Source organism: Rattus norvegicus, chromosome 20, assembly GCF_036323735.1.
Source record: "Rattus norvegicus strain BN/NHsdMcwi chromosome 20, GRCr8, whole genome shotgun sequence".
In the NCBI taxonomy this organism is placed as follows: Eukaryota; Metazoa; Chordata; class Mammalia; order Rodentia; family Muridae; genus Rattus; species Rattus norvegicus.
Genome location: NC_086038.1, coordinates 28,187,526 through 28,201,539, shown reverse-complemented (window position 1 = coordinate 28,201,539; position 14,014 = coordinate 28,187,526). Strand labels below are relative to the sequence as shown.

Below are 14,014 nucleotides of genomic sequence, written 5' to 3'. Positions count from 1 at the left end.
GTTTCAAAACAAGTTAAAAGAGTTCTGTCATCACTTCCTGTCATGCAATTCTGCCCCATACAGCTACTAGGGAGGGACCTGCTGGCCACCGTTGAAATCCACACTAAATTCTCTTCTGAACGTTAGGTAAATTGCAGATCTGTTTCCTCCATGCCAAAATTGATTGCTCTAAATTTCTGAAATCTTGGGTACTGGGGACAGCATAGGATGACAGGGACTGCCAGCAGTAGGCCGGGATGGAGACATCTCAGAAATACGTGGCAGCTCCTTGTAAAGTAGGGTGGCGTCTGGGACCCTGAGAAGTAGGAGACACATCCCTCTAGGGAACTGCCATCTGAAATAAGAGGCTGCCTGCAGTAGGGCGGGACGGAGACATCTCAGTAGCCCGCAGCAGCTCTCTGTAAAAACTGGTTGTTCCCACTTCTCCTAACCTTAGCCCTGGACAACGGCTGTATAGATTTCATTTCTGCGTGGCTGCCTTTCAGTTGGCCTTGGTGTGCATAATTATTCTATTATATCTGACTTTCCTACTTCTTTCTCCTTCTGCCCTGGTGAATTCTGTGACACTAAATAGTCCTTGATGTAATGATTCTAAAACAATTGGAAATTGAGGCATAGGGGCACAGCACAGCACAGCCCTAATGGCCCAGGTGCATGCTGTGTGTTTTCATCTTGGAAACAATGTGATAACTGCACAATAGTAGTTCCAGATTAATGCTTGGTTTGCAAAGAAACTTTAAAGAAATTATTAGAAAATTAATTAGAGCCAACATTGGGATCTTAAGAAAGGAAAAAGTTATTGAAGTTAGGAAATAAGTTTTATATAACATTTGAGATAAGGTTCCTGGATAAGGAAGAATAGAATATAAAAAATTATATACTAGTAAACTAAGTCAAAATACTGGGACTCTTACGAGAGTCACTGTGTACAAGGAACAGAAAGCTAGCGGAACCACTGAGTTAAGGGTTAACTTGGTTCTTTCTGGCCACTGCCTGGCAGCTTTGCCCATGTCATTTACCATTAGAGCTCCACAGGAAAATGCAAGAGCTCTGAGCTCTGAAGTATAATAGGTCAAAAGTTAAAGTTTAAATAATGATAAGTTTACAATTATTATTATTATTTTGGCCACGTGCCTGGGAATAGGGGAAGCTTGAAACTTTGGGGAACAATTGTAATTCTTAATTCTTTCTGGGATGTGGTTATTCTTTTGAATTTGATTTGGCAATGATTATACAATGTCTTTTTTTCTACCTTCTTTTGGATTATTAATAAAAGACTGGGGGAGGAGAAAGGCTAGAGAACCTGTGGAGAGTGAATGAGAGAGCGCAAGAGGGAGCGAATGTGAGAGTGAGAGAGAGAGAATGTGAAGAGTGAGAGAGAGAGAATGTGAAGAGTGAGAGAGAGAGAATGTGAAGAGTGAGAGAGAGAATGTGAAGAGTGAGAGAGAGAATGTGAAGAGTGAGAGAGAGAGAATGTGAAGAGTGAGAGAGAGAATGTGAAGAGTGAGTGGAGAGAGAATGTGAAGAGTGAGAGAGAGAGAGAATGTGAAGAGTGAGTGAGAGAGAATGTGAAGAGTGAGTGCAGAGAATGTGAAGTGAGAGAGAGAGAATATGAGGCATGTATGAAGATTGTATATGTGAGTGAAAGGGGAGTGCATGTGGTGTGTGTGAGATATGTGTGAGGTGTATGAAGAGTGTGTGTGAGAATGAAAGGGTAATGAACAGAGGTGTGCATGAGTTCGAGAAAAGAAAACCACAATAGAAAGAAGCAGAGTGCGCAAGAGAATGCAGAGTGTGTGCAACCCCAAGCTGAGAGAGAGAGAGAGATTTATTATGTTTATTGTGTATATTTATTATGCGCCTTCCAGATATCCCTGCTTTTAGTTGAGAATTCCAATCCTGTGTCGAGGCTGGACCTTGGCACTTGGGGACATCTTCTTCCACACATGTAAGAAAAACCTAAAACACAGAGCCTGTTTAAATTAAATTTGATCCTCCCTGTTTCCTAAATTTCCTAATTTTTCTCACGAACTTAAAGTGAACAAGGAATCACCCCAACAGTAGAAGACCCGACAGAGTAAGGATTAATAGTATTAATAGTTCTGTTCTAATAATGGAATCTTGCCTATCAAAACCAATGTCCAGAGATAAGCATTTGTGTAGAACCTTATACCTAAAAGCGAGAATCCCAACTATGTTAAATCAAAACCGTTTGACAGGAACAGCTCCGGCTGAATCTGAAGGATCGACACTAGTGGAGTCATGGTCTATCATGTGTCCTTGAATCATGTATCCTTGAATCCTTGTAGATAAAAGTACCAATATTTGCATTTATTTCAAAGAATCAACAGTGAAAAAAGTAATACCACAGGGAAACCTTCCATACTTTTTTTTTTTGGCAAGTTATACATAGATATTTAAAAATCAGTTTTCACAAGAGTTCTACCTAGATTGGTATCTAGACAATTTACTTCTTTGTTCTTCATCTACAAAAAGATTCAGAAGTCAACTTGAGATTTCCGTTATAAGAACTAGTTTATGACAAACACATGGTCTCTTAGGATAATCTTGAATATTTACAAGAGAAGCTACATGACTTGTATCATGCATTGTCTGCTATGAAAGGAACTCTGTCTTTGGGATGACTAAATATTACACAACGTTACCCTCGGGTTATACTTAGACAATTCTGCAGATTCCTTGGATTACCAGGATATCATAGGTAATAGGTCCTAAATCTTTCCTTTTTTGGCTTTTCTTCTCTAAGTAGAATGAATATAGCACTCAGGAATTCCATTCTGACAAAACAAGACATGTAGAGGTCTCTAATTAAATGAGTTTTTAAATAGACACACATTAGGATAGCCCAACTATCTTGATATTATCATTCTGCTCATAAATAAAGTAATCAGTCACACTTTGGGCACTGTGATGATGAGTGTTACATTTCAGCTTGACAGGATCTAGAACCACCAAGGAGACAAGCTCTGGTATACGTGTGAGCCTTATTTAGGGTAGTCTCTGGGCATGCCTATGTATGATAGCTTCATTAGGTTAATGAGGAGGAAAGACCTGCCCACTGTGGGTGGCACCATTCCCTGGGTTGGGATCCTGGACTGTATAAAAAGAGAAAAGCGAGATGAGTCTCGCTTAGTAATGTTATTTTATGGTTTTATCTAAGGCAGTATGTCCCTCCATCATTCAATTTTAACTGGAAACTCTCTGATGCATAAAAATACTCTTGAGGGCTTTGAGATAGCTCAGCACAGGAAAGCTCTGTAAATCTGAGGACCTGAGCTTACTTTCTAACACGGTAGAAATGAACCAACTCCCAAAAGCTGTCCCTTGACCCCCACATCACTTCTAGTCTTCTGAGAAGTCAGAAATAACCATGGATATTTTAACACTAAAATGAGAAAACCTGAGGACATAGTACTACTGTAGCCTAAGATATTTTCCTTAGCTTTTCATCTTAGAATCTACATCTTTTGGAAAACATGAATTCTCAGTTAAATTGTCTCTAGACAGTCTTGGCCACAGATCCTATTTGAGGCCAGTCTGGGATATATGGGATGCTATTTTAAAAATTAAAATAAGTCAGGTATGGTGGCATGTGCTTTTAGTCCTAATATTTGAGAGGCACAGGCAGGCAAATCTCTGTGAGTTCAAGTCCAGCTTAGTCAACATAGTAAGTTCTGAGCCAGCCAGAGCTACATATTGAGGCTCTGTCTAAGAGTTTTAAATAATAAAAAAGCCAATAAATAAGTAAGTAGATCAATAACTTAGAATCAGCCTTTATGCATGCTTGAGATACCCATACCATTGGGTACAATGTTTTGGTTGTTTTTTTTTTTTTTTAGTATTTTTCTAATTTTTTATACATATGTGTGACCACATGTACATGTAGTAACTATGAAAATCAGAAAAGGGTGTCTGATGCCCTGGAACTGGAATTACATGGCTGTCAGTTATCATGGAGGGGCTGGGAATCAGACCTGGGTCCTCTAGAAGAGCATCAAGTGCTCTTAATGTAGGCATAATGTTTTTGTACACTGTAAAGTTTACCCTTGGGTTATTCAAATGATGATCTCTCTGCCCTCAGATCTTGTATGGACACGGCACTGTAATGCTTGTACCAAGAATCCCCTGTCTCAAGTTTGTGTAAACAGTTCTTACCATTTATTCTCTGACTGGCAATAAATGCTGATCACCCAATGGCTGGGCAGAATAGAGAATAGGGCAGGACATCTCCCAACCAGAGGAAGGAGAGAGGGAGATTCAGAACATCGAGGAGGATGGAAGATTTGGAGCCATGAATATGGGGTATGAAGAGAGATCATGGAAACACGCCTGAAGCCCCGAGACCCAGATCAATAATATGCAAGGATCATGGGATGGGGCTAGGAGGTATCTACATTAGCATAGAAGGTTAATCGATCACTTAACTGCTCAGCTATTGAGGTGCAGTTTTAAATAAATCTTGGTTTCTTTGTGAAGTTATTGGGGACTAGCATAAGGTAAAGAAATACATAGAAGGAGAGGGGGAGGGGTTAGGGGGATGTTGGCCCGGAAACCGGGAAGGGGAATAATAATCAAAATGTAAATAAGAAATACTCAAGTTAATAAAGATTAAAAAAAAAAAAAACCAGATACACTGAACCTGATATACGAGAAAGTGTAGGATAGCTTTGAACTCATTGGCATAGGAAAAGTTGTCCTGAACAGAACGCCACTAGTGCAGACACTAAGATCAACAATTAATAAAAGGGACCTCATAAAACTGAAAAGCTTCTGTAAGACAAAGGACATCATCATTTGGACAGAGGAGCAACCTACAAAATGTGAAAACCCTTTACTAACTTCATATTTGATAGAGGACTAATATCCAAAATATACAAAAAATTTAAAAACTAGACATCTCCAAGCCAAATCATCTAGTTTAAAAATGAAAATTCTCAGTGAAGGAAGCTCAAATGGTGGGAAAACAAAGAAATGCAACATCCGTAGACATCAGGAAAATGCAAATCAAAACTACTTTGAGATCCCGTCTTATACTTGTCAGAATGGCTAATATCAATAACATAAGTGATGGTATATGCTGGGTATGTGGAATAAGGAGAACATTCTTCCATTACTCGTGGGGAATGTGAATTCATAAAGCTACTGTCGAAATCGTGGCAGTTCTTCAGAAAAGGGCGATCCATTTATAGCAAGATCCAGATATACCGTCTTGTACATATGCACAAAGGATGCTCATGATTACCCAAGAACACTCATCCATGTTCACTGCTGCTCGACTCATAATGTCTAGAAGCTGAAAAGAACCTAGATGTTACTCAACAGTAGACTGGATAAAGAAAATGTGTATGTTTATACAATGGAGTATTACTCAGTTGTTTAAAAAAGTTTCATTATAAAATTTGTTGTAAAATATATGGAACTAGGAAAAAAATCATGAGTGAAGTAACCTAGACCCAAAAAATAAATATGCTATGTATTCACATGTATGTGGATATTAGCTTTTCAATAAATGATAACCAAGCTACAATCCATAAAAAAATACAGCCACTGGATTAATTCAATTTTAACAGCTGTGTTAAAAATAATTAGTTTACACTTAACCAGTGAGCCATCTCTCCAGTCCCCTATAAAAAAATAAATCTTAAAAAAATGTAGTTCTTACATCAAGTACTCCAAGTCTGTTTATCGAAGTAGAAATAAGTACATGTATACTGTCCCATAGGCTACTATGCATTTCCGGATGCTATGTAGACATAGAAGGTATTGCCCCAATGTGAGATGAGGAAACTAAGGTTCAAAGGTCACACTGACACCACTATTCCTGAGGGGATTCAGCTGTCTGCTTTAGCCCCCCCTGTTAGAACTGATAAATAGCTGCTCTGCAGGGTAGAAGGCCAAACTCTAATTGTAGGGAACCCAAACATTGGTGTCATTTTATTATTATACTGCAGTGTGTGCTGTTATAGAGAACCATGGGGGATTTGAAATATTCAGAGTACAGTATTAGTCCTCTATCTTCAAAATTTGGAATACATCTAACCGTTCCAATCTTCTCTATAAGCACAATTCCAGCAAAGAATTCCAACTATTAACACTCCATGTCAGTTACAAGTAATTTCTTTCTGACATATTGTTGCTGACTTCCTGATGTGCTGGCTGTTGTCTGAGGATTATTTCTCACCATTCTCCTTCTCTCTTTCTGGTCTTGCTCAGAATAGTTTAAACCCATAGGAATTGTGTGGTAACTATTTTTATCTGTCTAGAAAAATACAAGTTTAAAATTTTCATTTATAAAAAAAAAAAATTCATGATGCCCTCACGGGCAGCTCAAAAGCAGCAGCCCAGGAGTCACTTCAACCACGGGATCACAGGTAAGACCAACTTTTCTGCTCTAAGGGACCTGCCTGGTGGACTCAGGACACACAGAGGCAAAATTCCTCTGGGACTGGACACTTCCGGCTGGAGCCCGAACCTCGCTGATCCCGGCCCACATTCCCTGCTCCCAAACCCCTTGGGAGAGAGAGCTCACCGCCAGGAAAGGTGGGCACTCCTGAGACTGCAGAGCAGGAGAGACCACCAATACTGCCACCCCTGCCCACATCCCTGGCCCAAGAGGAAACTGTATGTGGCCCATACATATACAGCCACTAAACTAGATAAGATGGATGAAGCAAAGAAGTGCAGGCCGACAGGAACTGATGTAGGTCTCTCCTGAGAGACACAGCCAGAATACAGCAAATACATAGGCGAATGCCAGCAGCAAACCACTGAACTGAGAACGGGATCCCCGTTGAAGACATCAGAGAAAGGACTGGAAGAGCTTGAATGGGCTCAAGACTCCATATGAACAACAATGCCAAGCAACCAGAGCTTCCAGGGACTAAGCCACTACCTAAAGACTATACATGGACTGACCCTGGGCTCCAACCTCATAGGTAGCAATGAATATCCTAGTAAGAGCACCAGTGGAAGGGGAAGCCCTTGGTCCTGCCAAGACTGAACCCCCCAGTGAACGTGATTGTTGGGGGGAGGGCGGTAATGGGGGGAGGATGGGGAGGGGAACACCTATATTGAAGGGGAGGGGGAGGGGTTAGGGGGATGTTGGCCCAGAAACCGGGAAGGGGAATAACAATTGAAATGTAAATAAGAAATACTCAAGTTAATAAAGATAAAAAAAATAAAAATTTAAAAATTAAAAAAAATCATGTATAGAAAAAAAAATCCAGAAATGCTCTAAAACAAATATTAGATTTGTTTAGTTTAAAACTATAAGCTCTATTAATTAAAGAATGTTAATAGTGTTTAACTCCATAAGAATTACTAGTATTATTTATCTATTTAGTTTGCAATTCTAGTGGTCCAACCCAGGACCTTATGCGTGACAGGCAAAGATTCCAACCTGGATCTACACCCTCAGCCCAGAGGTAGTATTTTAAAGGTGCAAAGTAATATATCTTGTTCTAGAATTTAATGATGAGCTTATAACACTTTAGCTTGGTGACATTTTAAATGTACTGAACTATATATAATTGAAACCAGCAAAACCTGGGGTAAATTGGAGATAAGAAAAAGTGGGAAATAATTTCAGAGTGTCAGATTTCTTACTGTGTGAAAAGTGAGAAATATTTGAAAAGTGCCAATTTCCTTTTTGAGTAATAAGCAATCATTGTGTTCTGTTGAAAAGTGACAAATGTAGTGTCATACTTAGGCTCAACTGTCAACTTGACATAGCCTGGACTTATCTGAGAAAAGTCTCAAGAGAGGAATAGCCCAGATCAGATTGGCCTGGGGGCATGTCTTGGGGGAGGGATTTGTCATGATAGTTAATTGCTGTAGGAGGGCCCATCCCACTGTGGATGGTGTCATCCCCTAGGCAGGTGGTTTTCTGTAGGAAAGCTAGCTGAAGCCAGGCAGTGGTGCTGCGTGCCTTTACTCCCATTACTCCTGAGGGCAGAAGCAGGAGGATCTCTGAGTTCAGGGCCAGCCTGGTCTACAGTGTGAGTTCCAGAACTATATAAAGAAACTCTTTCTCAAAAACAAAAACAAAAAACAAAAACAAAAACAAAAACAAACCAACCAACCAACCAACCAACCAACCAGAAAGCTAGCTGAGTGTACACCTTTGAGGGTGCCAACAGTATTCTTCCATGGTTTCTGCTTCAAACTCGGTTCCTGGTCAAGTTCCTACCTTGACTTCTCTCAGTGATGGACCACATGCGACCTGGAAGTGTAAGCCTTTCCTTCTTGAAGTTGCTTTAGGTCAATGTTTTACCACAATAAAAGAGACCAAATAGAAGATGAATATAAATATTTACTTTATACCTTGTAGTATAGTTTAAAAGCATTTAGTTATACATATATATTGATTTTATAATTAAAGTATATTACACTGTTTATTTTAAACTTTCAGTTATTTCTTTCTTTTTTTTTTAGTATAAAATAGTTTATTCAGGGCGTGGGGAGGGGAGTTAAGAGGGTAGTAGAGGCAGAAAAAGAGAGAGAGAGAGAAGAGAAGAGAAGAGGAGAGGAAGAGAAGAGAAGAGAAGAGAAGAGGAGAGGAAGAGAAGAGAAGAGAAGAGAAGTAGAGGCAGGCCATGAGCACATGAAGAGAGAAGGGGGAGGGGAATGGGGAGAGAACTGGAGCAGGAAAGCAAGAGCAGGAGCAAGAGAGCAAGAGCTCAACTTTCAGTTATTTCTTAGTTAAAATTCTGATTCATCCTACCCCTAGAGGCATCGCCGATGTGGCTGATATGTCACATGTGTGTCAGTGAGTGCAAAGAGGAGATAGGCTGTGTCTATGCTCAGTGTTCTGATCTATGAACATCTGAATGATTAGTCTAACATTCCCTGAACAAATGGAGCCTGAGATGACCACCAATTTATCAGGCACCCAGGGCTGGAACAAGCTGGAATGAACCGGAGACCAACAACCCTTGCAAGGGACCACTTGGGTGAGCTGTTCAAGGAGTAGGGGCCTCAACAGGGAGCTAGCCTGAGATGACTACCAGTCCAATGCTGCTCAGTGCCATAATGTACAAAAAGCATAGCAGTCCTGAGGAGATCTTAGACACTCAGAGACCCCAGGCACCACTAAGAAGAACAAGTAAGTTATAGAGAAATGGGAGAGAAAGAGAAGCAGAAGGAAGTGGGTACAATGAAGAGAGGCAGAACTGGAGATTTGAGGGATAGCCTGATCTGCCACCTGAGACAATGGTGGGGTCTTTCCCTGTGTTGTCACTGAGGCCCACATCTGGGTATGTGGCTCTAAAGCACAGGGGTCTGTTACCACCAAAGGCCAGGAGGATGTCTCTGATTTGGGATGTCACCCAGGGACATGTTGATAACCAAACACTGTCTAGAGCTGGCCCCATCCCTTTCCTGAGCATCATGGGAGAGCTGGCTCTGGGGCCATGAGAGTAGGAGAGATGATTCTACCCCTAGCCATCTGCAGTCCTCAGAAAATCAGGCCACCACAATGTGGGAGTTGCAGGTGAGCCAACCCTGAGAGTGTGAGCATGGGAGAACTGGCCCACCATTTGTCTGTCATGAGGTGACATGAGAGGGAGAGATGTCCCCTCCCTACCCCTTACCTCCTACAGCGCACAGGAGGGTTGGTCCTGAGGTCATCAGAGCAACAGAGCTGTACCCGGGGTCATCAGAGCAGGAGAGCTGGCCCTGGGGTCATCAAAGCGGGAGAGCTGGCCCTGCCCTCACCTACTGCAGCACTGAGGGAAGCAGTCTCTGCACCTGGACACTGTACAGTTGCTCCTGGATGTGGGTGTTGTGGGTAAGCTGGCTCTGAAGGCTGAGTGTGATAGAGCTGGCCTTGACGCTTGTCTGCTGTGCAAAGGCATCAGCAAGGGAGAGAGATACCCTCCCTGACCTTTGCCCTTTGCCTCCTATGGCATGCAGGAGAACTGGCCCTAGGTCACGAGAGCAGGAGAGTCCTGCCCCTCACAGGTTGCAGCACAAGAGAGAGCAGGCCCTGCACCTTACCTGGGTAGCACAGTAGAACTGGCTCTAGATTCCAGGATCGCAGATGAGCCTGCCCTAAGGGCATCTTCCCTTTCCTTATCCCTCGACATCTATGGCAAGTGGGAGAGCTGACCCCGCTGGCCCCAAAGTCATACAAGTGGGGAGAACTGGCCTTGTTCCTCACCAGCTGCAACATTTGGAGGACAGGCCTTGTACCTCACCTGGAAAGGAGCTGGCCCTGGTTACACACGGCTGGCTGGTAACTAGCCCTGAGGGTATACGATCAGGATGGCGGGTGGGCTGACCAGCTCAGATACCTTTCAGGCCCAGAACCAGAACTAAGCATCTACCCCATCTATGAACTGCTGGAGCTTATTAAAGGACCAGTCCTGCAGATCCAAAACTATAGGATCTCCATGACACAGGGCAACAACAGGATATCTGAGAGGAGTCCTGGTGAGGGTCTAGTATTGATAGTGTAGCAGAAGCCAGAGGCCTTGAACCAGACCCATCACTCATTATAATGAACATTTGCAAGCAAAGAAGTGTGGAAGAAAGGGTGTACTGTGGGACATGCTGTGACACACTGCAGTTCCACGAGACTTTTCTTGTTGTGGGGAAGGTTGCAAGGGCAGAGGGTGGGTATAAAGGAGAAGATGAGTGAGATTGGGGTGCATGGTGTGAAACTCACAAAGAACTAATAAAAAGTTTTAAAAAACGTGTTCATTTATGTGTGTGTCCTGTGTACATGGGTGTTGGCAGAGGCCAGAAGAGGGTGTCAGAGCCCCTGTGGCTGGAGCTGCAGGTGGGTGTGAGGCTCCTGATGTGGGTGCTTGGACCTGAGTTTGAGTCTCCTGGAAAATCAAAAGTGTTCTCAAACACTGAGCAATCTCTCTAGTCATGCAGCCTCAAATTAAAAAAAAAAATTGTATGTGTCTGTCTGTATGACACATATGTGTCTGAGAATGCCAGGTGTCAGATTTCCTGAAATAGGAACTGAACTCTTGACTCTTAGGAGAGGAGCAAGTGCTGATGGCTGAGACATCACTCCAACCCTGTTTTTGGGTTTGTCTTTTTATTTTAATTATACTGTGTATGTGTGTGTGTGTGCTCGCGCGCGCGCGCGTCTGTGTGTGTGTGTGTGTGTGCGCATGCGCGCACGCACACGCATGTGTAAAGGAGAGAGGGGAGGCTTACAAGCAGGGCACAATGGTGCAGGTATGAAGGTTAGAGGATTGCTCTAATTGGCACACTTCTTCAACCAAGAGAGTCCCAGGGATCCACTCAGCTCATCAGACTTGGCAGCAACACCTCTTTACCTGCTGGATCACCTCTCTGGTCCTCAACCCCATTCTGTTTAATGTGACTTAGCTCAAGTGTGACCATTTTCCACTCCTAAGCTGTTTCTGTTAGGCAGCTGTCCAGGGGACATGGTTGCCCTTCAATTGCTACTGAGAGAGAGAAAAGCCTTCGCTAGCCTGGGGACTTCTATTTACACTTCTTCAGAATGAAGCCGTGATAAGCAGAGGAAACAAAGACAATTTGACGGTCCATTAACAAGTAATACTCATCCCTTGGGAAGTAAGTGTTTGGCTTAGTGGTTAGGAGCATTGGCTGTCTGGCTTGGTGGCACACACCTTTAATCCAGCACTCCAGAGGCAGGGGCAGGCGGATCTCTGAGTTTGAGGCTAGCCTGATCTACAGAGTTAGTTGCAAGGCAGCCATGGTGACACAGAGTAACCCTGTCTCAGAAATAACAAAGAGCACAGGCTGCTTTTGCAGAGGACCTAGTTCAGTTCCCAGCGCTCACATGACGGCTCACAATCATCTGTAACTCTAGCTCCAGGGAATCTGATGCCATCTTCGGGTCTCTGAGGACACCTAACACACATGTGCACATATAGACACATGGACAAGAACTCACACATAAAGAAAAATACATAATCCTAAAAAGATATTAGCCCAGCTAGAGGTGGTGGCACATGCCCTACCTCTGATCTCAGTACTCAAGAGACAGAGGCAGGTGGATGTCTGTGAGTTCGAGGCCAACCTGATCTGTCTAAATAGTGAGTTCTGGGTCAGCCAGGGCAACATAGTAAGACCCAGACTCAAGCAAAGAAAGAAGAAACAAAGCAAAACAAACAAGCAACCCTTAAAAATGAAGTTTGGGGGGTTGGGGATTTAGCTCGGTGGTAGAGTGCTTGCCTAGCAAGCGCAAGGCCCTGGGTTCGGTCCCCAGCTCTGAAAAAAAGAAAAAAAAATGAAGTTTGGGGTTTGAACGAGAAACTCTAACACTTGCTAGCTAAGAAAGAACATTTAGAGTACAAGATGTTTAATGTGTCTACTGTTTGTTTTATTTTTGTAAAATTTCCCTTTGATGCAGTCTGGCCAGCATCCTGAGTATCCTGAAACAGATTTTCTTAACATCTGGATGGGAATTTAAGCTTATTGAAGTATGACACATGCATAAGACACATCCCAACACGGCCCTCCTGTGATCAAGAGCTATTACTGCACCATCTTGTGTTCTTTTATGTCTTGTGTAAACCACAGATTAACATCTCTTATGTTGATGAATAACTGTGTGGAAATGAATGAGGATGCTCTTGCACCCAACTGGCCTCATTGGGGGTTCTCTGGCAAATCTTGGCAGAGACAAGAACCCAACAGTTAGTGTGGGCTAGTAGGAAAATGGAGAGTAAGACAGGGGAGAAAGGCAACCAGTAAAACCTGTGGAGATGTGGTAGGGGCAACCACAGGCAAGATCAAAGTGCTCTCCAGCTTTTAGAGAAGGGTGTGGGGCAGGTGGATTGAGCCACCTGACAGAAGAACTGGTAAGGTTGAAGCAGGTTCAAAACCCTGTGAAGTCTCATAATTAAAAACAGTAGGCATTAGAATCAGCTCCGGCCAGACTCTACTGTCCTGGAGCATGTGATCACAACCCTCCACTAAGAGGACCATGACAACCAGTCACGGAGCGTGAAAACCTAGAGTTCCCTATGCTAATGAGATAGACCCAGCGTCTATCTAGACCCTGAGTCGTTAGCAACCTTTCCTACAAAAGGCATTTAGTCCCTGATTCACCCTGAGTAAGACGAATGAATTTTCATCTGCTACGAATAAAACAGTGTGGATGAGCAAGGACCATCTCTGTCAAGGACCACCATTGTGGAATGGAGAGGGAAGGCCTCGTCATAAAAAGTCTTGCCCAAATCTCCCATAGAAGACCTCTCTTCCAGCCTCTTTGTACTTTTTAAAAATATATATGTTTTCTTAAGATTTTTTTTTTAAATGTATGTGAGTACACTGCTGCTCTCTTCAGACACACCAGAAGAGTAAACCAGATCCCATTACAGATGGTTGTGAGCCACCAGGTGGTTGCTGGGAATTAAACTCAGGACCTTTGGAAGAGCAGTAAGTGCTCTTAACCACAGAGCCGTCTCTCCATCCCCTCTATGTACTCTTGGCACTCACTTAGAGCCAAGCCAGCCCTCAGACCCCTGTTCTTAACTCCTCATGGTCCCCGGCAGCATCTGGGTACACAGGAGATAGAGAAACACAGAATCCATCCCAGCCCCTGCTGTTTCTTATCCAGGGAAACAAGGGCTGAGACCTCCTATCTTAGCTTGCATTTTATCTTACTGCCAATCACACACATTTGAAACTATTTGAAGTGTAAATTCTCTTTGAATTTTTTAGTTTGTTTTCTTTTTCTTTTCTTTTTTTTTTTTTTTTTTTGGAGCTGGGGACCGAACCCAAGGCCTTGCACTTGCTAGGCAAGTGCTCTACCACTGAACTAAATCCCCAACCCTTAGTTTGTTTTCTTAATACATTTTTATAATATGGAACATAGCAAACATATATAAAATACTATAACTGTAGAGGAATTTTAATCCATTAACATGGATGCTTTGGCAAGGGATTATATATCCAATTGGAATGCAGACACACCTTTAGTATACACATTTGATCCCAAACAATGACATCTAATTGAGGGGTAGACAAAGTGATGAATCAG

General features: G+C 42.7%; 1 non-coding gene across 1 annotated transcript; it reads left to right on the top strand.

The window, feature by feature from the left end:
* Positions 1-8,738: 8,738 nt before the first annotated feature.
* Positions 8,739-8,866, top strand: LOC120099016 (small nucleolar RNA SNORA17). Its single transcript, XR_005497848.1, has one exon. It is a non-coding gene; the product is annotated as a small nucleolar RNA SNORA17 (small nucleolar RNA).
* Positions 8,867-14,014: the final 5,148 nt, after the last annotated feature.